General features: G+C 39.7%; 1 protein-coding gene across 2 annotated transcripts in view; it reads left to right on the forward strand.

Annotated features, from left to right (window-relative positions):
- The window catches only part of LOC129750917 (uncharacterized), a 103477-nt gene that overhangs the window by 62299 nt on the left and 14425 nt on the right, over nucleotides 1–26753 (forward strand). For both annotated transcript variants that reach the window (XM_055746114.1, XM_055746113.1), the window contains exon 2: nucleotides 5738–5778. The gene's annotated coding sequence lies outside the window, so the exon portion shown is untranslated. The remainder of the gene's footprint in view (nucleotides 1–5737; nucleotides 5779–26753) is intronic.

The raw sequence follows: 26753 nt of genomic DNA on the forward strand, positions 1-26753 counted from the left end.
ACCGCTCTAATGCAAAATATTCAAATCACCTTTAAACTGCCAATTCAAATATAACAATACACCTAGCGGCAAGCACTTATTGTAGTATGCCAACTTTGTATACTGCACGTTTGTTGCAATCAAAGCAACCCGTTTGTTCTACTCGACAGCGTTGCCAACCTTCCAGATTTTTCTGGAATCTTCCAGATTTTTATGTGACATCCAGAAATACAGACCTCATGTTGTCTGGTCCAGACTGTTTATAAATTATCCATATTTGTCCAGAAATTTCTATAAGCTCAACGTTTTAATAAAAAAAAAATTATTGAAATTAAATAGCTCATAACATTCTCATCAAAGCCTCAAGAAGATCAACTTCAATGAATCTGTCATGAAGAATTTGACTATCTTGGTCTCTGTAAATGTTATTAAGGGGGGGGTAGGGTCTAACGGGTATAAAAAAACACAATTTTCACGATTTTTTTCTAGAGTTATCGTTCAAACAAATGTATTCAAATTTTTTGCATTATACAAAGCATTGTTAAAAGAAAATTTAGTAATTTTTTCGTAGAAAAATATTGAAAAATAAGCCGGTGGCGGAGCACTTTCGAGGATGCCTTTTAGAAAACAGGATTCGCGGTGGACACTGTATCTCAGCACAGAATCTTCTGAAGTCAAAAAATCAGAGCAAAATATTTTTAACAGATGTTTTTCTGGACCCCAACGTTTTTATTTGACTTAAAAAAATTTTTATGAAATTTTTGTGGCTGTTTGAAGTAAAAACTACGATTTTTCACTTAAAAATCCCCCATTTTTCACCTGTAAAATCTCCCCAAGGTAAAAAAATCGAAAAAGAAAAACGTTGGGGTCTGGTATTTTATATGTAGAAAATATGTTCCAAATTTGAAAAGAATCGGATAAGTAGTTTTCAAATGACGATGTCCACGGACTTTAAAAATGTGCTTTCGAGAAAAACGCGTTTGAAGTTTCGGCTCTTGCTTTCTTGCAGTATTAGATAGGAGGAGATAAAGGCCTATAACTTCTACAGTTTTGCTTCAATTGACTTGAAAATTTGACACAACATTCTTGAAATGTTTTACAATAAGAAAATAAAAAAATTAAAAAATCGATTTTTTGAAAGTGTTTGACCCTACCCCCCCCTTAACAGGAAACACCAATCGATTCTGCCGGTCACCGAATGTTTCTCAAACCTAATCAGTCGTGAGATCGTTCAAGAAATTGATCAGGAATCCAAAGAGCTGCGGAGCATCGAATTTTTGGATTACTCTTCAGACGAAAGAACCAGTGTGATTCTGTTTTGGAACAAGAACTTTCCCGTATCTGAGGAAGTTTTTTCCAAGCCTTCTAGCTTTACCTCACTCGTCAGCTTTTGAAGAGCCCTTGTTTTCTGAGTATAATATAAATAAGACCAAATCAAGGAATAGATTGAACGTTTCGACCATGCGTGGAATATTGCTCACTAAAACTATGTTAAGCTTAACCCTGAGGATAATGGACTGGTGAATTTTTCTGCTACTATCAAATCTAAGTATAATGTCGCAATATATGGTCGGAAGTAATTACAAAGTAACACCTTTGCTTTTTGTCAACCGTTAGGTAAAAAGAATTAAATAAAATGTCATTTTTAACTATCCAGACAAATCCAGACTTTTTTATTGGCAACTTCCAGAATTTACTAAAAAAAACACCTGGCAACCCTGCTACTCGACCAGAAAGCTGTCAGAGGGTGAAAAAAGTCGCGTCATAAAATAAGACCAGCTCATCGGTTCGGCTGTTCCGGCATTTTCAGCGCTCTAGATTTGAAGAAAAGGTGTTGTTTTCGGTGTTGTTTGTCCAGTTTCGTGTCCTGGTAAGTATTTCCCATAAAATTAATCATGTAAATCATGAAACAAACAAAAAAAAATAAAGATTTCCTTCCTCCAACTCTGTTTTCAGCGAAAAAGCGATGGGTCGGGCACAGCACTGCACGGAGGTCCAGCAAGCGATCATCCGGAATCTGTACAAGGCTGGCAAAAGCCAACGCGGGATGTCCGATTACTTAGGAAGGTCGAAAACTTTCGTTTTCAACGCGCTTCACAGCACCGGCAAACGGGAACTGACCGGCCGCCCCCGCAAAACGACGCCGAAGGACGATTCGGCAATCAAGCGGGCCTCGCAAAAGGACCCTTTCAAAGCGTCCAAGCAGATCAGAGACGAGCTGAACTTATCAGTGAGTTCCCGGACGGTTCAGCGACGGTTGGCGGAGAAGGGACTAGGAGGAAAAAGTCCTCGGAAGGTGCCGATGCTGACGTCGAAGCACTTGAAGGCGCGGCTGAAGTATGCGAAGGACCACTTCGATTGGGTCGGTCCGGAAAAGGAGAAACTATGGAGAAATGTGCTGTGGTCGGATGAGACCAAAGTGAACCTCATCGGCTCGGACGGAAAGAGTTGGGTCCATCGCCCACTCGGCTGTGCGTATATGCCCCAGTATACAAATAAAACATTCAAACATGGAGGAGGTAGCATCATAATGTGGGGGTGCTTTTCTTGGTACGGGGTGGGTCCTTTGTACTGGATCGACCGGATTATGGACCAGCATCTCTACGCCCAGATAGGGAAGTAATGCTGCCACACGCCGAGTGGGAGATGCCCCTAAAGTGGCAGTTCCAGCAGGACAACGACCCCAAACATACCGCTAAAACGGTTAAAAAGTGGTTCCACGATAATAATGTAGACGATATGGAGTTTCCAGCACAGTCCCCTGATCTCAATCCCATAGAGAACCTGGGAAAAAATGCCCTAGACTTACAGTTTCAACACCTATCCAAACTTTATCCTCTGAAGCTCATCTGATGCTTGCCTATCCGCCTTTTCTTCATGCCTTTACAAATTCTTCTACCTTGCATTTCATCTCGCCGCACGTGTCAATGAACATACTTAAATTAATTATCATATACATAAATATAAGTTTATGGCTAAACATTAGTAATCTCGTGCGTGGCGATGATCATTACCTACGCCTTTTAGAAGTAATTTTTTTTTGTTGAACTCTAGGGATCAATTGAACCACTAATGAACATTTTAGGAAACAATTTAAAATGATGAGATGCTTCGAAAATATGACTTACTTGCTTACTTAATAATCCCGCGCCGATCCACCGGTGCATAGGGCCGTGGTAAAAGACCTCCACTGTTGACGATCCGGAGCCAGCGTCTTCACCTGGTCCCAGTCAAGATTCTCGTCGACAGTTCGGATTTCAGCGACTTGGCTTCGCCGCCACGAGTTTCTGGGCCTGCCTCTTCTTCGATGTCCTTCTGGATTCCAATCCAGCGCCTCTCTGCAAATCTCGTTTTCATTTTTTCGCAGCGTGTGCCCAATCCATCTCCACTTACGTTCCCGAATCTCGATTTCTAGCGCCCTTTGATGACACCGGCGATGTAGTTCCTCATTTGAGATCCAGTTGCCAGTCCACCAAGCGCGGATGATATTCCGCAGGCAGTGGTTTACAAATACTTGCAGTTTTCGCGTCGTTACCACATATGTGCACCAAGTTTCACACAAATGGTTAAAATCTTAAGAGAAGAAGAAAATTGTTACAATAAAGAAGAGCATTAATTAAGAGTTCTAAATTCAGTAAAAATAAAATTATGAATTATGGAAATTATGAATTAAATACAATTGAAAGATTAAATTAAATGATTCGTGGTGTTATTTGCTTTTTCGTGATGTTTATGTGAATATTTCATAATTGATGAAATAGTGGAAACGTTTGACGTACGTGATTTCAAAGTCCACCGTGTACCTTTCAAGTTCGGTATAGAGCGCATTTAAAGCACTTAAGAAAACTCGATAGCACTTTCTTATGGAATATTTTAATCAGCCAAAATAGAACTTAAGACACTTTAGATGCGCACATTCACGTAAAAACAGAACTTTGAGTTGCTTGAGTATCCGCATAATGGAGTCTCAGAAATTTGTTTTTTTTCAATCTTAGTTTACCTATAGGTTTAAAAATAGTCATCATTCAAAATTGTAATCCATCCCAATAAACTACCTTTAATTTTTCGTTTGTCTAAAAAAGAAAAAAAACTATTATTTGTATTGTGATTTACTACATTCGTATGACTAATTTTTTTGCACTGAAGCTGACGGGTTGTTACGAAAATCGTGGGTTGATTCCTGTTACCGTATTCTGTAGAATTAATAAAAAGCAAAATTTATTACTGTAAGGAACCATCTCATCTTCCATCTGATGTAACGCCATTCACTTGAACAACTTCTAGGTATCGTCTGGTCGTTTATCACAGCTCGAACGATTACAATATTACGCCGCTTTGCCAATTTTGGGTTTCAGTCAATTGTTGTGGTTTCGAAGATATTTGTAGCAGGGCCAGATATATGTATTTTAAAGTTTCATCTGCAATTGATGGAATTGTCAAATACCAGAAGCAGTTTTTGGCAACATTTCGGATAAAATCAACCCCGAAACTACATGTTAAAATTGACACTGTATATCAGTATCAATCTTGATACAAACTTGATCTAGGTTTAACCGCACGGCGAAAAGCTTTTGTTGGTCCACGACAACCTGTTATTATGTCCCCCCCTAAGTTTCCATCGGTAGCATCAGTTGATGCTGATGCATTCACAAAAGTTGTTAATTCATAAATCACCGGTCCCGAGCTCATTTCAAACGCTCTAATAAAAGTGGCAGAGGCGTGCTCATCCATTAAACTTTTTTGGTTTTACATTCTCAACTGCCTCTGAATAATGACTTTTACCCGACGTTCGTCGTATGCTTGGTGGTATGAATGATCGTATTGTGGTGGCCATTTCGACTGCGCGTCAGTCATTCCGTCGGGCTGCACCGAATTGATTGTCAGAAACCATATTATTTGCACTGAAGGGGCACACGATTTTATGCAAATTTCACAGACCCACCCTCTTCCGTTCTCAACCCTTGCCTAAAAATTACACCGATGTTTTTGAAGTTTCGCAGAGTGTAGGGGCATGTAAGTGACTTTGTGAGTTTTGGCTCTCGGCGATCGAGACCAACCAACATGAATGCTTTTTTGATCTTGAAAGGTTAGGTCGTCTGGGCATTCAGCGGCATTTGCTCGTATCGTTCAACAAGGTTAAGTTCCCTTGTTAGGGTGTTGAGCTTTTGGTGGTTAATGTAGCTTTAGTTATGTGTAAGACAAATATCACTCAGAGCAGGGCGACGACGTAGTCGTGCTATGGTGCTAGCGATAGATTCGGTTTTATGGCTGGAGGAGATCGATGATTCACGAGAACAACGACGTCGATTTCCGAGAAGGAAGCTCAATTGATATCTGCGGTTTTTTGTGAGTCACGACGATGTTTTGGGAATTCGGTTGGCTAAATAGTTGCGGTCCAGTTTATGTCTGCGATTGGCGAGGGCAGCATGTTTTTCGGTTGATGAGGCATTAAGATAGCTGGTGTTGTTGAGAAAAGTGTTTATTGTATATTGATTCAGTGCTGGTGGAACTAGCCTATAAAAAATAAAAGTTGAAATGTTTTGCTTAAGACTCAAATTGAAAACACATGAATTCTGAGGTCTGCACAGAAACAAAAACGAAATCTGTAGAAGTTATGATCTAGAATGACGACAGCAGTGATATCTGGAACAAAACAACTCGATTGATTAATAAGTCAATTCTTATGCCTATATTTGTTTTAAATAGAGCTTCATTTTTGTTTGTACTCAATTATACTTACGTATATCTTTTTTTGCAGGTTGCTCCTCAGTTGAATAATTCATCATCATTCTGGAATAGGTAAGTTGAGAGACAATTTTTTAACTTTCTCGTTATCCCGTAAGAAAATTCACATAATAACTGGTCGGCAGTTTAAATTAGATTTTAAGTTCATCCTTAAATGATATTTCTTGTTATTATGGAAATCTGAATAGTTCACCAATCCTTGTGAATATTTGACGAAATCAACCCGTTTGTGTCAATCTATCCCGAATCGAAATATTAATTGACTGACTGAAGGTGTTTGATTCGATTAGTCCATTATGTATGCAATAAATGAACCTGTCGCGAAACAAGTTCTCTGTTTATCATGATGTTATGTAAGCTATTCGTCGAATTTGACACCACCATCGCGTTGGGACAGCAAGCAAGCAGCTAGTGATCCGTCAAAACTTCCTCTTCGACGGCCGTTCGACTAGAGCGGCAAAAAATAAGCCACTCTCATTCGTAAAGGGCGAAAGTTCCTTCATATTTTCAACGGATCGACTTGGTCGCACTTGTTCATGAACTTAGGATGATAACCAGCTGTAGAGGATTTTTTTCTTTCATTTTTGCAAAACTGGTCGCTTGGTGGAAGAGAGCAAACAAAAAAAAAACGCTTCGCTTAGCTCAGAGTTGAGGTTTCAAGTTCCCTTTGGCTGATACCACAAGATTGTTGGACCTACTGTAGACTAGTAGGTAGGTACTTGGACATTCCATCAACCGTCTCAAGAAAAAGGTAAAAGTCAGTTTGCTGAAAAGGAAAGTTACCTTTACCTATAATACCTCCGCTGGATGTTATACAATTTTTTCACTGTTTTTAATCAGGTGGTTTTGTTCCTTTCGATGCATATCTTAAACCGTAATCAACAACAAACGCACCGCAAACAATGTGAATGCAGCAGTTTTATGATTGATCGATCGATTTGAATGGACTCATCAATCATTTCACTTGGATTTTTACGAATCAAGTACTTACCTTGTAAATAATGAATTCATATTGGTTGGTACATTACAATTTAATTTTTATAATTAAATGTTTCTTGTATTTCAATTTTGTTCAAATAAAACTACATAACCAAATGCTGATAAAAAATTCATTCTGTTCTAAGGTACAGTTTAAGGAATAGTAGTATTTTTTCATTTATTTGAGAAGTGAAATTTAAATCCTTGTTTAAAATATTTATTGTTTTTTTTTTCGTCAATATGAATATTTTTAATAATTCTTTCAACTTTGGAAGCTAATCAAGTTGCGAAAATCAGTGAGCTGAGTATTTTTTTTGCTTCCATTATAACATTAAGAAACCCCTGATTATCCAATTGAAGTTGGAACAATCCCTTAACTGATAAGCAACTGCTTTGCACCGATCTGATAAGCGCAGCTACCGTGGAGAGAAAAAAACATCATCTCGAAATGAAAAAAGAAGCCTTTTCCATGTTAGATGAAGTGCGAACTAATGATCGAATCTGGTTTTGCGGTCTGCGTTCGTGGTCTAAGTAAGACCCCCAACATGACGAATGACGATGCGGCGATGATGGCGCATTCGGGTGGCGTGAAGCGTAAAAATCGCACATAATGAAACAGCAACAAAGATTTGATTCTCACGGCCACAAGCCGGGTGGAAAAATAGTAACTTCCGAATCGAATTTCAAATGTAAGGCGCCCGCACCGGCTGGCTGAAGTGCATTCAGTTCGATTTGCATCTCTATGGCTGGGCAAGATGCGCTTATTCGTGAGGTTATTAAATTTGCAAATTTTTGACGATTGATGCCGGGTGAGCGATTGCTTTATAGTAAAATGCAAATGGGTTTTTAACAATTGGGAATATGAAAAAATTGTCTGATAAATGCAAATATTATTTATAACAGTGCGAAAGTTTATTTGTCTAATGTTTGGAGTCTTTATATGTAAAAGTTCTCAGATTTACAAGTTTTAATGTTTTAAGTACAAATTTAAATAAACATTTTTTCATTTTAAGTTTAGAAGAATTAATAATTTAAAACTAAATGTATGTAAAAAATCCAGCAGTCGGAATTCATAATTAAATTTTGCCAATAGTGAATATCAATTTTAAATGATTTGTATGATTCCAAAAGAAGAAAAGTGTAATTTGGTAGCGTCTGAAAAAAAAATTATCCATTTCATTTGCTAAAATATAACGGTAGCTACAATTACACAACTGGAAGTGGAATGATCATTGAAACTGAACAAAGTGGGGGAGCGAACCGAACAATGCTTCTTTAAATTTTAACTTCGAGTGCATCTTGCGGATTGTGCCAATGAAAAACGTACCAACTGCAGATGGAAATTCTCACGAGCATACATAAATTATATCTCAGCCCCGTTTCATGTTAAGGTAACAGTTCCTAGCTCTGCATTCGTACCAAAAATTAGATGCATTCCCGGTTTAGGATCTTATATATAAAAATGGAGGCGTTTTCTTTGTGATAACATCACGTATGAATGGTCGGTCGGAATGAAGTGAAATTTGGTATCCGAGGGTTTTTTGGGTCAGAGATGGTTTGTATAATACTTTCAAGAATCTCACTTTTTATGAAAGGGGGGTCCCCATACAAAATTATCTCTTCACATCTTATATTTAAAAATGGAGGCGTTTTCTTTGTGATAACATCACGTATGAATGGTCGGTCGGAATGAAGTGAAATTTGGTATCCGAGGGTTTTTTGGGTCAGAGATGGTTTGTATAATACTTTCAAGAATCTCACTTTTTATGAAAGGGGGGTCCCCATACAAAGTTATCTCTTCTTCACATCTTCTTATATATAAAAATGGAGGCGTTTTCTTTGTGATAACATCACGTATGAATGGTCGGTCGGAATGAAGTGAAACTTGGTATCCGAGGGTTTTTTGGGTCAGAGATGGTTTGTATAATAGTTTCAAGGATCTCACTTTTGATGATAGGGGGTCCCAATACAAATTAAACTTTATTTGTTACGATTTCCATAAGAATCTATTGGCGAGCACAATGCAGTTAAGGACGTGTAGATGAAATTAAACATTTATAACGATTTATACTTTAGAAGGTAAAACGAAGTTTACCGGGTCAGCTAGTCTTATATATAAAAATGGAGGCGTTTTCTTTGTGATAACATCACGTATGAATGGTCGGTCGGAATGAAGTGAAATTTGGTATCCGAGGGTTTTTTGGGTCAGAGATGGTTTGTATAATGCTTTCAAGAATCTCACTTTTTTTGAAAAGGGGGGTCCCCATACAAAATTATCTCTTCACATTCTTATATATAAAAATGGAGGCGTTTTCTTTGTGATAACATCACGTATGAATGGTCGGTCGGAATGAAGTGAAATTTGGTATCCGAGGGTTTTTTGGGTCAGAGATGGTTTGTATAATACTTTCAAGAATCTCACTTTTTATGAAAGGGGGGTCCCCATACAAAATTATCTCTTCACATCTTCTTATATATAAAAATGGAGGCGTTTTCTTTGTGATAACATCACGTATGAATGGTCGGTCGGAATGAAGTGAAATTTGGTATCCGAGGGTTTTTTGGGTCAGAGATGGTTTGTATAATACTTTCAAGAATCTCACTTTTTATGAAAGGGGGGTCCCCATACAAAGTTATCTCTTCTTCACATCTTCTTATATATAAAAATGGAGGCGTTTTCTTTGTGATAACATCACGTATGAATGGTCGGTCGGAATGAAGTGAAATTTGGTATCCGAGGGTTTTTTGGGTCAGAGATGGTTTGTATAATACTTTCAAGAATCTCACTTTTCATGAAAGGGGGGTCCCCATACAAAATTATCTCTTCACATCTTATATATAAAATATGGAGGCGTTTTCTTTGTAATAACATCACGTATGAATGGTCGGTCGGAATGAAGTGAAATTTGGTATCCGAGGGTTTTTTGGGTCAGAGATGGTTTGTATAATACTTTCAAGAATCTCACTTTTTATGAAAGGGGGGTCGCCATACAAAATTATCTCTTCACATCTTCTTATATATAAAAATGGAGGCGTTTTCTTTGTGATAACATCACGTATGAATGGTCGGTCGGAATGAAGTGAAATTTGGTATCCAAGGGTTTTTTGGGTCAGAGATGGTTTGTATAATACTTTCAAGAATCTCACTTTTTATGAAAGGGGGGTCCCCATACAAAATTATCTCTTCACATCTTATATATAAAAATGGAGGCGTTTTCTTTGTGATAACATCACGTATGAATGGTCGGTCGGAATGAAGTGAAATTTGGTATCCGAGGGTTTTTTGGGTCAGAGATGGTTTGTATAATACTTTCAAGAATCTCACTTTTTATGAAAGGGGGGTCCCCATACAAAATTATCTCTTCACATCTTATATTTAAAAATGGAGGCGTTTTCTTTGTGATAACATCACGTATGAATGGTCGGTCGGAATGAAGTGAAATTTGGTATCCGAGGGTTTTTTGGGTCAGAGATGGTTTGTATAATACTTTCAAGAATCTCACTTTTTATGAAAGGGGGGTCCCCATACAAAGTTATCTCTTCTTCACATCTTCTTATATATAAAAATGGAGGCGTTTTCTTTGTGATAACATCACGTATGAATGGTCGGTCGGAATGAAGTGAAACTTGGTATCCGAGGGTTTTTTGGGTCAGAGATGGTTTGTATAATAGTTTCAAGGATCTCACTTTTGATGATAGGGGGTCCCAATACAAATTAAACTTTATTTGTTACGATTTCCATAAGAATCTATTGGCGAGCACAATGCAGTTAAGGACGTGTAGATGAAATTAAACATTTATTACGATTTATACTTTAGAAGGTAAAACGAAGTTTACCGGGTCAGCTAGTTTCTTCTAATTTCCAATCCTCATGAAGCTCGCCTGACCATAGTGACTCGTCAAAATTTGCACCCTCACCCTAGTTTCTGTCAGTGACTTGTGGTTTAACGCGTCAATGGAAAGAGGCACAATAGGACAATAGCAGAGCAGCGGAGGAGATAATCTAACAAAGTTCATCTTAGAGGTGCATCTTTGAATTTTGTTTCCACCAGAACCTTCAACTCTGATCCTCCTTCTTTTGGTTATAACTTGTCGTTCACTCCAAATAAAACACAGTTGAAGCTTCTTTTTGCAATTTTAATTTATCTAACAAGTTCGATGTATTACAAAGTCGTAAGTTCATTTTAATTTTTTTTACTTATTTCTAAGAAATGACAAGAAAGAATAACATGCGAAATTTCACAATAAGAAATTAAAACAACAACATGACAAATATAGCAAGACGTATCTTGATAATTTAAAATTATAAACATCACAAAAAGGGGATCTGACAAGACATTTAAAATTGAACAAATGTGACCAGTTTGATAAGAAGATGACTAAAATGTAAGAAAAAAGCAGCAAATTTATCGAAGGCAATAGAATTTGAAAGATTTAACAAAAACTTCCAATGTGACAAAACATACTTACTCACATCATAAAAATCTAAAATTCATAAAAATGACAAAAATGACAAAACTGGCAAAAAGGTATCATTAATAACATGTGTAAATGGAATAGAAAAAAAATGAAGAAATGACAAAAACTTGAAACAAGACAAAACACATACTTATATTATTAATTATTTGATTAGATTTTGGGCTTGTGATATAGCTTAGTTGGCAAGTCAGTTGCTTCCTGAGTTGATGTTCGTGAGTTCGAGCCCGAGAGTAAACATCGAACACAGTTGTTCCTGATGAGTTTTTCAATAACTATCTGCCAACTGCAACGTTGATAAAGTCGCGAATGCCACAAAGATGGTAAAACGACTATAATCGAAACAAAAAAAAATATTAGATTTTAACTTCTTCAAGTCGTTCAGCACTGAACGTTCATAAAACATTGGAAAAAAAATCCAAAAAAAAACGAAGTGAATAAGAAGACAACCAAGTAACTTTAATGACACAAATGGTTAAAATGAAAATAATGACAAAAACGCAAAACTATCGGGAAAAGCATAGATGTTAGAATGTATGTATGTATGTATGTATGTATGTATGTATGTATGTATGTATGTATGTTTTTTTTTAGTTGGTAACCACAGGTGGTAAATCCCGGTTTATGGATTGTATTCCAAGGCACGACGAGCCACCGCGTCCCCCCCAGTTTGCTACTCTGGGTCCATGGGTACAATGGGAAGACTCATAATATACTCCGTGTATACCCCATACTCCCTAAACTCCACCTGGGGCCGTAGACCTGGTTCCCACCCCGAACTGTTTAGTATACTATGCTTCAATAGTGGGAGCTCTATTCGCGCTAATGCGCTCCAAGGCAATACTCATTAACGAGACCACTTTCAGCAAAACCTCTCGTCTTTACGACTCGACGCCTGAACTCTCCTCTAACGACTTGAGAACCGACATCTCCTCGCAATTACTCGAGATTCTCACACAAATCTCTCCTCTTCGCGACTTGAGGCCTGATCTCTCCTCTAACGACTCGAGATCCAACCCCTCCTCGCATCGACTCGAGGTTTACCTCTCCTCTGCACGGTTCAAGGCCCGATCTCTCCTCTAACGACTTGAAATCTGACCTCTCCTCGTAATGACTCGAGGTGACCACTTGTACCCCTCCTCTTGTTGGTAAGGGGCCTGGTCCCTCCTCTTACGACTCGAGACCCGACCCCTTATCATAAAGACTCGGGGTTTACCACGCAAACCTCTCTGCCTGAAGGTTTGAGGCCTGACCTCTCCTCTAACGACTCGAGGCCCGACATCTTATCTTCAGGGTTCGAAGTTTGCCACATTGCCCGTCGTTTGCCACATTGCCTGATCGAGAGCAGCTTATCCTAGACTCGCGCCTGTCACGGCATACGCGCGGGACTTAACGCAACGACTCGGATGATTCCCGACGAAGACGTCATCCTACTCCGACTCGAATGGCTCACCCGGCGTCGAGAGCCACTCTACCCGTGGGTATTCCCCGAACGTGGAATAACCCTTTCCCAACGATTTCCACTACGAAGAAGGTCATGTTTTATCCTCTACTCCCCGAAGGTGGAGCATCCTACGCACGAACGCGGCGCACCCACGGCATCCGCTACGCAGAAGGTATTGTCTTATCTTTGTAACTTCAAACCGTGGGGTCGGGCGCACTCCACTCGACAGCCCCCCGTCGATGGGGTCAGTCTACTCCGACCGTTGTCCGGTCTTCTTTATCCCCCTTGGCTGGCCCTTCCTGCCCGTTGTGTGCCAGATCGAGAGCAGCTTGTCCTGGACTCGCGCCTGTCACGGCACACATTCGGGACTTGGAACGCTACGACTCGGATGTTTCCCGACGGTGACGACATCCTACACCGACTCGAGAGGCTCGCCCGGCATCGAGAGCCTCTCTACCCAGGGGTATCCCCCGACAGTGGTTAATCCTCTTCCCTCGAGATCCGCTACGAAGAAGGTAAAGTGTTATCCCCGCAGTTTCCCTCTTAAGAAGCGGCACTACTCGGATACCCCCCGACATGGGGGTATCCTACACACGTTCGCGGCGCACCCCTGATCTCCGCTACGCAGAAGATGATGCCTTATCTTTGTAGCTCAGATGCTCCCCGTCGATGGAGTCATCCTACACCGTTCGCGGACTGCCGTTGGTTCCAGCTCCTCTGCAGGGAAGTCATGATCCGGGTGAACCCATCGCTGACCGCATGCCAAGTGTTGGAATCCGCACACATCCTCTGTACAACGTTATCTGCTGTCGTGACAGGCCCACAGGCGGCAAATATGGAAGTACGTACCGCCGCAAACCTCGAACAGACAAACACCACATGCTCGGGTGTTTCCTCTTTGTCACCACAATCTGGGCAATATGGCGAAGCCACATGTCCAAACCGGTAGTGGTACTTCATGAAGCATCCATGACCAGTCAGGAATTGCGTCATATAGAAGTCCACTTCACCGTGCCTTCTTCCGATCCAGCTCCCGATGTGCGGGATCAGACTGCTGCTGCCAGTTGGACATCGAGTTCTCATTGGTGAGATTTCGTACATTGGGCGTGTCTTTGTTGTCGTAGCAATAGACATCCTCCTCAAGCAAAACCGAGATGGGCACAACACCCGCTATGTATTGCGTCATGTAGAAATCCACTTCGCCGTGCTTTCTCTCCATCCACTCCTTGATGTTAGGGATCAAACGATGGGTCCATCTTCCTCTTTCTGAACTGTCCCACAGCTGCTGCCAGTTGGTCATGGAGCTATCTCTGGCTCGTGTTCTCACGTTTTGCGTGCCTCTATTTTCGTAGCAATAGGAGTCCTCCACCAACAAAACCGAGATGGGCATGACTCCCGCTACAACGCATGCAGCCTCCGACGAGACGGTGCGGTATGCACTGATGACCCGCAAATTCATTCGCCTCTGTACACTGTTCAGCTTCTGCTGGTTACACTGGATGTTAAGACCAGATTTCCAGGCCGCCCCTCCATACCGAAGGATTGACGAAACTACACTCGAAATTATCCTTCGCTGACAACTTCGGATCCCCAAGTTGTTCGCCATTATCCTCGTGAGTGTGGCCGTTGCTGTTGCCGACTTCTTTCATACATACTCAACGTGGTTTTTAAAGCTGAGCCGGTCGTCAATCATCACACCCAAATATTTAAGCTCACGCTTTGATTCGATGGTGCATGATCCAACTGTAATCCTGCCTGTTTGCGGTGAAATCAGGTTTGATATCAGGACCTTCTCGGTTTTGTGGTGAGCCAACTGCAAACTTTTGGAGTGCATTCAGCTCTCTACCGCTTCTACAGGCTCTAAAGCTCTTAGCTGGACGATTTCTGTTGAGTAACCCGTTGCTAGTAGCACCACGTCGTCCGCGAAACCAACCAACTCAACTCCCTCTGGCAGGCTCAATGTCAGCACCTCATCATACGTAATATTCTACAGAATCGGGCCCAGTATCAACCCTTGCGGTACTACAGCTGTAACATTCATTTCCTGAAATCCTTCGCTCATCATGTATAGTAGCTTGCGGTTCTGGAAATAGCATTCCACAAATTTGCTTAGATATTTCGGTATCCTCATTTTTATAAGCGAAGAAGCAATCGCTGCCCAGCTGACACTATTGAAGGCGTTGCGCACGTCCAATGTTACTACCGCACAAAAACGGTCCCCTCTTCTCTTCTTGAGTCTGGCTTTATCAGCCGTTTCGATGACAGTTCGAATGGTTTTGACTGTGCATCGCCCTTTTCGAAAGCCGAATTGATTGTTGGACAAACCGCCTTCGCCCTAGGAGTACTGCTGGATACGATTCAAGATCACCTTTTCCAGAATCTTTCCAACCGTATCCAGTAGGCATATTGGCCTGTATGCCGATGGGTTCCCCAATGGCTTTCCTGGTTTGGGCAGCAGAACCAGCTTCTGCCGTTTCCAAATTTCTAGAAACATCCTTCACAAATTTGCAGTGACGATCGGAACATTTCGGGAAATTCCATAATCGCGGCCTTAACTGCAATGTTTGGGATACCATCTCGACCCGGAGCTTTTTCCAGCTGAAGAATTTGGCGATGTCGCGTAGTTCTTCTAACGATATTAACTTCTCCTCGCTCGTATTCCAGTCGTACGGGATTTGCGGCCAGCTATTGATATTATGATGAGGGAACAGCTCTCTCTTTATTTCCCTCAGTTTGTTGAGGCACATTTCAGGAGGTGTGCTACCGCTTTTGTTTTTTGCCATGACTATCCTATAGGCATCGCGCCCATGGTCCGTCATTGGCATCAAGACAAAGTTTCCTTAAACATGCCTTTTTGCTCTCTTTGATTGCCTTGCATAGGTTTCTTTTCGCATTTTTGAAAAGCGGCCTACGCTCGTCTCTCTCCATTCGAATTCGTGCTCTCTGCATGTTTCGCCTAGCGCGAAGGCAGCTTGCACACAAATTCGCGATTTCCTCAGTCCATCAAAAAAAAAAAACTGGTGGATGTAGGTTTCTACGATTAGCTTTTTTCGTCATTGCTGCGTCACAAGCACGTGTGAGTACTTTCGTCAGGTCTTTCGCCGACAAGTTTGACAGGTTTTGCTCCCATTTTAAAACCTCGACAAAGACATTCCGGTCAAATTGTTTTGTCCTCCAGCGTCGTTCACCTGTCATTACCTCTCCTCTGACTGACTGTGCACTTTTACCCACACGATAACGGATCGCAAAGTGGTCGCTATGAGTGTAGTCCTCGCTCACCCTCCAATTACTTGTCCATCTGGGACTAGCAAATGTGATATCTATAATGGATTCACGTCCCTCTCTATGGTAGGTTCTAGTATTACCTACGTTCGCCAGGTCCACATTCAGCCTTGCAAGAGCTTCAAGTAGACTCTGTCCTCTGGCGTTCGTAAGGGAACTACCCCATTCCTGGGCCCACGCATTGAAATTCCCCGCGATAATAACGGGGCTTCGGCCTGTGAGCAACTCGACTATCCTATCCATCGTAGCGCATGGTCACCAGTGCAAATAAGACCAGGCTTCCGAAAAGTACAGCTTTGCTATGACAGCTTTTTTCTTGCCAAACAAACTGTCTCGGTTTTCCTTACCACTCGGTTCGCTGCTGTACCGTAGGTAACGAATCGAATCGCTTCGGCTACATCGCACACGTGCGAGAACCCAGGCTGTATCTGAACAATCGGCTCAAAGCATGCGTTGCCGAAAGTGTTGTGCTTTAAGCTGTAGCGAACCCAACCGACAGTTCGGTTTTCATCGCTTCATGCCTCCTGTTTCGAAAATAATTTCATCCTAACTGTCGGCTGCAGGGCGTGACAGTTTTTGCAGGACTGTCACGGGTGACTGTCGTGCCCATACCGTACCCATGCCCGATCGTATGCGCTGCTGCTCAGTTCGAATATACGCGATGTGTGGTGCCGGTGCAGGTTAGGCGAAAAGGGAAGGGGAGGGTGATTGGGGTGATCACCACCCGCAGTAGCTTCAAGCGAAAGGAAAATTCAAACGTTTGTTCGAAACTATCTCGGCCCGAGCGAATCTCGGCTACAGTCGGACGGAGTAAGTAGTACTGTCATGCGAAATTCAACGCATTGAAAACTGTCACGAAGATTTTCCCAAAACTGTCACGAAGCTTAAAAAACTTTCACACCCACGAACAAACTCTCGCATGAGGTAAAACAACGCATCGCTGTATATCGCACGACCGCTCCTTTTAAAACTGTCGGGGAAGAAATATTCGGGAAGCTTTCATCTAGGTGCATGTGCGACATTCGCAAGAATACTGTCGTTCGCCAGTACTTTTCGGAAGCCTGAATAAGACACTTCGCCGGCTTACTGCAGCTAGCCGGTATGTGACCGGATTCTCCGCACCCCCAGCATAATCCGCGTCTGTCAACTCCCTTGCAGTCAAACGACTTGTGGCCATACCCCAAGCATCGAAAGCATACCTCTGGTTGCTAGGAGATGGTTATCTGACAAACTGACGAGTGCTGCGTTGGCTACTACCACTGGAAGCCTCACAATTGCAACCTGTGTTCCGGATTTGGGAGGACCCTGTCTCAATCGGATCGAGATCTGATCTTTGCCGATCTTACACTGATCGACTAGCGCTGTCCTGACTTCATCTTCTGTCGTAATATCGTCGAGGTTTTTGATATGGATGGTTACTTCGTGACATAGCGCACGCACCTCCGCCTTCTCGCCAAGAACTTCCTCCGCTAGCACCTTGAAGGATGCACTCTTTGTTGCTGAACTTCGTTTCAACTCGAGGATCATCTCACCGGAACGAGTACGACGGATCCTCCTCACGTTTTCACCTAGTTCAGCAAGCTTGTCGGGCTTGGGGTTTGTTTTCGTAGCTCTCTCCTTACGGTGTTTACGCGTCACTGTTTGCCATTCGGAGGGCGCTCCCTCGTTGGGTTTGTCGTCCTTGCCTTTCAGTTCCTGTCGAACCATCGGGTCTTGGGCCCTCTTCTTTAGGGTGCCAGGTCTTGGATCACTTGGTGACCCTCGTTTCCTCTTTACACTCTTAGAGCTTTTCGGAGTAATAAGCTCATTCCTCACCGTTTGAACGAAGGCATCGATCCGTTTCGGGTGACTGACATTCGCCTTAGAGGGTTTTTCCGCCTCTGTTTCTCTACTAGTAGCGCTGCCATTGAGCGCTCTTACCATCTCTAGGGACTAGGACTGCTTTGTTTGCCTCTGTAAAAAGGGATACTAAGCAATTTCTGCATTTGTACAAAATTTTACCGGATTTATTGTTGTCAAAGTACCATAAATGGTTCATTTACCCTTATAAATTTGTAAAGTTATGGTTATTTTTTTTATTGAATTTTTCAATAGTAAGTGGTGTGTGCAATTTGAGTGAAGTAAACTGGGAGGCACCCTGTCAAAATTCGAAATTTTCAACGCCAGAATTTTCGATCTAAGTTTCGAGTAAACAGTCAATGTTGAGCATGATATTTGAATCCAAAACCACAATCTAATTTGAATTGTGAATGGAACCCTCTAATGCATACGAGCCCCTGTATGATTCCGAAAATGGTGCTTAACGAGAGAATTTAGTTCAAACATATCAATATTAAATATTATAACAAGAGACGAACCAGCCAAAGGCTGAAAGTCTCTTAAAATAAAGAAAAAAAAAATTATAACAATCTCTATAAATCTTTTAAATCATGAAATTATTTAGTTTTGAAATAAATTGAGGCCCGCAGAATCAGAAGAGTGAAAGTGCCAAAATCATCAATTTTGAGTTAAGTATACCTAACGATTCCTCATATTTCATTGTACATCGGGTGCAAAACTCAGATTCTTTATAATTTTTTGATTGTTTGTTTGATTGAAAAATCGAGCATCTTTACAACTTTGAAGCGCATTTTCTCGAAACTATCATTTAGGCACTTCCACTCCTCTGATCCCAAGCGCCTCAATTGTGATAGATTTCAGTCTTGGACATTTCAATGCTTTATGTGTAAATTTGATGTTGGTCTATTTTGAGCCCTTTTCATGTCTCACAAAATCGCGGAAATATTTCATATTATATTACTATTTGTGAGATGACCATTTTTCTTTTTTCTCCCATAGTTACATAAATGGTTTGATACACATCATGACTCCGTGCCATGGTGTGACATTCAAAGCTTTGCAGCCGTAAAACATTCGTGCCTCACATAAATGCGGTATCCAGATTCGAATGGCTTGAATAACACCTTGCTCATCCAAAGACTTAGCGAGTCACGATTTGGCGGAGTTCTTAGAGGTTATCCCAAGTAAAAAAACATAAACTTTTTTTCTCTTAAATTGCATCGGTTCCGAAGCTGTGTTAAACAACAACATAATAGTTCGTCCGAACAAAGATGAAGCGGTTGAAATGTGATTAAAAGAACTGTAAAGGTTATGAAACTAAAATGTGTCATTTTGATTCTGAGACGTATTTTTTATCTTAAATAGAATTGTAAACATGTAAACACGTAAAAAAGCTCCAGAACAAGGGTATTGTATAACATTTCTAGATTTATCCTATAGCAGGTTATGAGGGCCAGTATTCAACTTTCATGGAGTATTAAAAAACTATCGTGGAACTCCGAAAACATTCAAATTAACACTTTGTAATTATCGGAAGTTGGAAAAATCAGATTCAAATGTGATTTTATTAATAAATCTTAAAATCTTGACGGAATATAAACCTTTCAACACGAGGTTTTCTTCAGTGATTAACTGACATAAGTTCTTATCATTTTCGACCATCGTTTGAATCTAGCCAACACACAGACAGCCCAGCTGCCTTGACTTCAAGTTTAAACAAATGATACGGGGGTGTTTAACTCAGCACTAAAAATCGAAAAACGTTCTCCACAAGTAAGCTCACGCGAATATTCAGATACAATCATAACAAATAAGTGAACCCATGCGCCCGAACAGAGTTATTGTTATTATTTTTCACGTCGGCTTGGTCAAGGTTCTTTTCCCCTCTAGCTGCAGCGGCCATACGCCGTTTTCTGCACAGACTACTAGTTGTCACATTTAAGCGACTTATAAACTCTAAGCCTAGGGCTTGTACTTAGTCCTCAAACCAATAAGGGGTCGCAAATGATTTTTTTTCGATTCTATGCGTACCTCTGCACGGATGGTTTTTGCCACGATATCGAGGGGTATCGTTCCGATTACATAATTTCCATTTTAATTCCAATTGCAACGAAAAATCACTTATTCGATTGTCGGCTTAGCTTGAGTGAGGGCGGTGAACGTGTCTCTAGAATGATAAGTACCGATTATGTTGTGGCGTCAACGAATTGCCAATTTTAGCAAACACCAACAGCTCACCCCGTGGCCTAAATTCGGCTGCTCCACGAATCGGCGAAACATCGAAACCTGACCCGGGTAAAGACTGATATTTATGAATTTTGATGTCCATCAATCACAACATAGCGCATTCACCCACAAACACCCACACTCTGTGATTGGAGACTATTGTTTGGTTTGTCCAGCAGCCGCGAACTGGGAAATGTTTGCATGATCAGCTGAAAGCGTTTTTTTCTCATCATGCGCTTGACCATGGCTGTGCTTAGCGGGATTGTCGGATCGAACAAATTGCCTCTGCTGAGACCGACTATTTCCGAGGATTTTCGTTCAATATGGATTCCACCGACTAAACCAACCTGGCTCTTGAGAGACAACCAAACGGCTGGGAATAGGGTCAATTTTCCGATTGATGGTCTCTAATCCACACTTTCGCGACGTCAACCCGGCTGATGGGATCATTGCCAATCGCTGCTCTCTGATGGTCAGTTACGATTGCCAAAACAGCAAAGCAGCGCATCGCACAGCGCAGCAAGTGAAGTATTGTTTGCATCGATTTTCTGAGCCATGCAAAATGGAACAAAAACAACGAAGGAAAAAAAACAAATAAACGCTTCGTGGACATTTATCTTGTCTCGAATGTTGCAAGTTTCGCAGTTGTTTGGCAGTTGATTGTTGGGTAGTATCTGTAATTTTAACTTTCGTGAAAACTTTTAAGATTCGCTAACGCTTTTTCAAAATTACACAGTCACCTTACGAGTAATGTAAAGAACTGTTAAAATTTCTCTGAATGAAATTCATGGCTGAATAAATTAGAACCCACATCATAACTTTTGACCCAACATATGGAGGTCATAGATTACAAACTATGGCCAAGGCGAATTACAAAAACCGGCCATATACACAATTATTTGTTCCAAAAAACTGATCTGCGCAAAATTTTAGTTCAATCGGACTTTATTTAACATTCCTTTGTGGTTAGGGTATATATGAACTGTACAGTACTTTCACGAAGCGATCTCTCAGGAACGGTTAAAGCTAAAGCTTGCTTTGTTAAGAATTGGAACCCAAACAAATGCCTGTATTTCAATTATTGGATTGGATTGGAAATCTTGTTCCACCAGGTCTTCATCTGATTGATGTCTTTGACAAACTTTCCGTTTGCCTTGAGTCTCTCTTCCCAGTATTTCTCAATAAGGCGGAACTGGGGGCAGTTGGGTTGATCACTTTCTCTGCATACCATTCTTGGACGTTTTTGCTGTAATGACTGCTTGCCCAATCTGGCCAAAACACTATGGGATGGTCGTTTAATGATGAAATATATTTTTGGAGACACTTCATTGTCTTATTTGTAACGAAATTTTTCGTTAAGTAAAATTTTTAACCTGGGATTTGCCCGACGGCAGCCTTGACATAGGTTTCATCGTCCATCAGAAGACACCTGTCGAACTTGGTCAGTACCTTTTCGTATAGCTGCCGAGCTCGGATTTTGGTAAAAAATATTTTGTTTTATGGTTCGATTTGGCTGTTTGCTAGCTCGAGCAAATTCCGGGGTTGGAGTTTTTCACCGGAAGAAGCAAGTTCGAAGTGGACGACAAATTTAAGAAGAAGAAAATGTCGAAGTTAGCCTCCAAAAATCTCGTTTGGCTATTGCGGACTGAGGAGTGACCCTCTCGTGACAAATGGCGAGTAAATGGCGTCTGGCACAAATCTGAGTGCCTTAAAAAGCGCCTTTTTCCGTTCTTGCAGCAGCACGACGAAGCTTCGCTATTTTAACTAAATTTGGCATCATGCCACTTTTCTAAAATTGTCCTGGAGAAGTATGAGGCCAATTCTGTCCATTTTGTTCCAAAGGACATGAACCTGTCAAACCGTCCGGAACTGTACCCGGAGGAGCAGTACTGGGCAATAATGAAGCGGAAACTTCGGAATAGCAAGAAGACATTTAAAGACGAGAAGAAAATGTTAAGAAAATGAAAAAAAAACTGAAAAACTGGTACCGGATGACACTGTAAAGACTTTGATGGAGGACGTCGAGCGAAAATGCGTTCAATTTTGCACTCAAGGCTCCATCGACTAATTTTTCTTTTGGTTTTTGAAGTACATAAATGTATGTATAAAACTACCCTGAAATTTTGGTTTGATTACATTATAAGAAAATTGGCATGACATTTTCGGCGTCGCAATAATTCCGTGTTCGCCCTTTACATACGTGAAGCTGACAGAATTCCCGACACGTGGGTGCCAAGAACTTCCAAATTTGTCCTCCGGGAGCGTCACAATATGAGCAACAGTTTGTTTCAATTCTAAATGAAGCGATCTTTAATCAAATTTAATTTAAAACGTTTCGAAACTCCAGAAAATTTGTTGTATTAAAGATCTCAATGTTTCGTTTTTTTGACTCTCAAAAATCACCACGGGAGAACCAAAAGAAATCGGAAAATAAAAATTTTAATTTTTATGGCAAATGACTGCAAAAAACGTCGACATCTGGTGTTATCTCGAATCAAAAATTGAGGCCAAAAATCAACTTCTGAAATGAAATTTTGCAAAACTCAGTTTTTCGAGCCAATCTACAAAATGTATACTTTCGGTTTGCGAAATTTGACATGACCTTTGTTGGTACTTAATAGTGTGGTTTATCAAATTTGTCATTCCATTGAAATTCAGAAGCAAGTGAAAGTTTTAGAAGCCCAAAATTTAAAGCAAATATGGGAGAGTGGGGAATCATGGGCCACTTTTTTTCGTTGTTCCATAACTTCTTTATTATAAAAGATAAAATGAAAATAAAAAACGGTATGGTTTTCTACATTTTCAAGGTATCATAAGGTATTTTTAAAAAAATTTCAATAAGTTATTTTCCCCAAATTCTGACTGTTTGAAAAAAAGCAATATTTTTTGGATTTTGAAAAATGGTGGGGAATCGTAGGCCACCAAATCCAAATCGACCAAATAACATGCAAAGTTTATGAGTTGACCCAAAACTGTGATTTCCTAAATCATTTCGTTATTTTAAAGTAATTTCAGATGTTGAAATCAAAAAGAGAGCTGTGTATGATCGCATAGATTCCAAAACCTGGCTCGCGAACGTTTTGGCAAAATTTCCTATATAGGATGGACAAAATAATTTTCATAACTCTTCATTTGGCATAAGAAAACTTTACAGATAATTAAAAATTATTGTAAGTTCTGAATGTGTATAAAACATAAAAATATAGGTGATTCAAGATGTGTGGCCCACGATTCCCCACAAGCTATGATTTGCAAATTGGTTGCGTTTGTGTGACTTATTTATGTTTCATCAAAAATTCCTTCCCATGTGAAAGATCATGACAAAACTAAGATCATAAGCGTATGGGCATATTTTTGTTATGCACTTTAGGTTCCCCATCGATGAAATTAGCGGGTGTTTTTTTAATTATGTAAGTAAATTTTTCTTACTTTTTTTAGCTTGATAAATTAAAGAAGCATTTGATGCGTATTTCTGTCAACAACATATAGGAATATATGCTCACGCAAAGCGACGATGATTACAGTTGGTTTGAGATTTTTATCTCAACACACATCTGAGATATTAAAAGTGGCCCACGTTTCCCCATGGTCCACGATACCCCACTCTCCCCTACTAAATTCATTAACTTTTGCTCGGGAAGAATTAAGACAAAGAAGGGCAAAGTAGTTCCAATGTAGGTTGCTTCTACATTTCATTACATTGCTCAAATTTCTGAAATGTATGTATAGTAAGTGTATAGTTAGTAGTGCAAAAGCTGATTTGACTGAAATTTTTTCTAAACATAATTTACGTTGAAAATTATGTTTAGAACGGGAAATTACTTGATCTAAAAAGGTGTTAAATAACCGTTAATCTTAAATCACCCTAGGCTTTATAGACTTTTCGTTTGACGACGCTACAGGAATAAAGGAGTTCACCAGTTGGAACTTGTTTTCAATTGTAAATTTCTGTTCGATTACCGTTTGTATTGAAACTCTAAACTTGACATACAAAAACCCTACCTCGTCTTTACAATGGATTTTAATCAAGAAGTATAACAAAATAAGTTCTGATTTCGAACCCAACTATTTTAACTTCAAAATTAATTAATCGAATACTAATTTTATAGCTTAGCTTAGCTTAGCTTGAATGACTACTCACATCCACCTTTAAACATTGAACCCGAAATGTCTTTTTTATAATTTTCTAGTAATAAATCAATAATGGACAATTCCGTTGAATTTCTCCAGTATTGTTTTTAACTCTTTATTGGTTTAACTATGAATTTGTTATCAAATGCATTTCGAATACCATGATCGCAGGCGTGGCTCAGTAGAACGAATTCCACATCGCCAATGGTTGCTACTCCGTGATTGACCGAGGCCATCAACTTTGTCCAGAGGTCAAAAGAATGGTGTCTGGGATTGACAGCACATTCACAATGAACAAAACTGATGCTCTCTCTTTAAACATCAATAACGGCGCCGGCCACGTCCTAGTAGTCAATAGATAGCTTGGAAAACAGAGAAAGGGATGAAAGAAAAATGTTGCGCTTTAGGACCGAGGTCACCTCTGCATCCTAGCAAAACAATTTTGGGTTGGAGCGGTGGGTGGAAGGATATGATCGGAAGACACTTTTGACTAGTGTAACGATTTGAGTTATCTATAATAAATTTCCTACGCTTCTACTGTTTCCTGGTAAAATTTTTAAATTTTACTGTAACATTTTTGTAGAGATCTTGATCCCAATATAAAATCCTCATTTATTTCTCATACAAAACTATCAATAAAGGAAATTACTTGTATATATTTATAAAAAGTTCACAATAGAAGCAGGAATATTTTAAAAAGAAAAGAAAAAGAAGAAAACAAGCGTTAACATTTAAATAAAAACAAAATCAATGAATTAACATTTACCTTCTTTTTATAAAAATGTTTTAAAATCAATTGAGTATTCAACATTTAGTTCATTTGTTGGATTGATTAGTTTTGAAAATAATTATCGGAAAAATATCAAGCTAATATTCTTTGGATCTTTGTTTTTTATCAAGTATAAAGTAATACATAAAAACATTCCAGATAAACTGAAACATTATATGAACAATGCTTTAAATGATTACAATTGAATGATTGTGGAACTATGCAAGAAATTTTCATTTTTGGCAATCGCTTCAGATAAATTTCTATTATGGTTGATTAAAACTGAAATAATTGCTTTTTATCTGTATGTAAATGATGACTTTATCGAAAATAAAATAGATATCGGATCAATCGACCTTTTTAACCTTCCAAAGCCGTTCGCTAAATATACGATTCGGGGAAATTTTAGTTGTAGCTTGATTTCGTTCTCCTGGCTGTAAATGTTACCCGATTTTAATGATATTATATTCATTGTGTAGGTTATTTATTCTAATTACTCACCATTTCAAAACTAAGTCGATATGTATTACCAGGTTATCATAAACTGGTTCAGAAAGTAAAAAGTCCAAAAAATCAATTTTATTTTTAAAATACTCATAACTTCTGACAGCTTTTCTGTATTTCAGTGTTTCAATGATGTTTGAAATCGTCAAGAATCCATCTTTCCGACAATGTATAGATATGTTGTGGTTCAATGAAAGTTTCGACCGCTATCTCAAATGCTCCGTTAGAAAAAAATCTTACTTTAAAAAAACGACATCCAATTTTGGCTTTGCTCAGCTGTATTTCATTTCCTAACGAACCGATTTTCAAAACTCAAATTTTAGTTTTTTGTCGTTAATTTGATCATTATTTTCATAGAACATACTTGGTCTGTCAAAATTCCCAGTTTTTCAGTATATTGGAATGATGATATAGATGTTTGAAATGTGCGCTTCGGGTCATATTGACCCGAACAGCTTTGGAGGGTTAAGGGCCCCTCCATTGTTATGGTTGGTTTAATTTAGGTAAATGTGCAGGAATTTTTTCCTACCTAAACTGCAAAATAAAAACATTAAGATATCGGTCCCGACCTGTCCAATTTAAACACGAATATAGCCTTTTTTTGTCATGAATCTTTAAAAACTTCGGATTGAGTGCTACATACTCGGGTAAACATTTCACATCAATACGCAATCTTATTTGAGCAATCAATGCTTTAGTTTGTTTAAAATTTAACTCGACCAAACCTGCTAAATTATGTTCTTGCCTTAAATACCACTGTTCTAAAGAATGCGGTAAAAAACTTCTTGGCACAATAATCGGAAACTTTATGAATGAATAATGGATGAATGGAAAAGATCAAAAACCGAATTTTAATTAACTACGTATGCCCATGTTGTGAGAAGGAAATTATGAGAACAGTGATAAAAAGATACTTAGCTTCGGTAAGATGTAGAACGATTGGGTATCAATCCAGCTAGCAATTACTGTCGCTCGAACTCCGTCATTAATCCGTTGGCAAAATATGTTTTTTCTTGTTCGTGTTGTTTCGCGTTTTGAGCTTTCGATTCCAAACGGGCTTCATATTCCGAACAAAGTTGTTCTAATGACCGGCCGAGGTTGTTTCCTGATGTAAAACATTCAGATTGGGCTCAACTTACATAATCTGAGATACAGACGCTTGAAATTCATTGGTAAAATCAAAACTCGAGCCATTTTCGATGAAAATCCACATTTCCACACATCCAAATTTTGAGTAAAACTTCAAAAGCTCGATTTTTTTCGTCCGTCCGTCCCGAAGCACACGCCTACTCTAATTAATCGAATACTAATTTTATACATCATTAAGTTGGAATCCATGTATCAGGTGTTTACCACTTACGATCATAGTCATCAGAATCA

This window comes from Uranotaenia lowii, chromosome 3 (genome assembly GCF_029784155.1).
Source record: "Uranotaenia lowii strain MFRU-FL chromosome 3, ASM2978415v1, whole genome shotgun sequence".
Classification (NCBI taxonomy): domain Eukaryota; kingdom Metazoa; phylum Arthropoda; class Insecta; order Diptera; family Culicidae; genus Uranotaenia; species Uranotaenia lowii.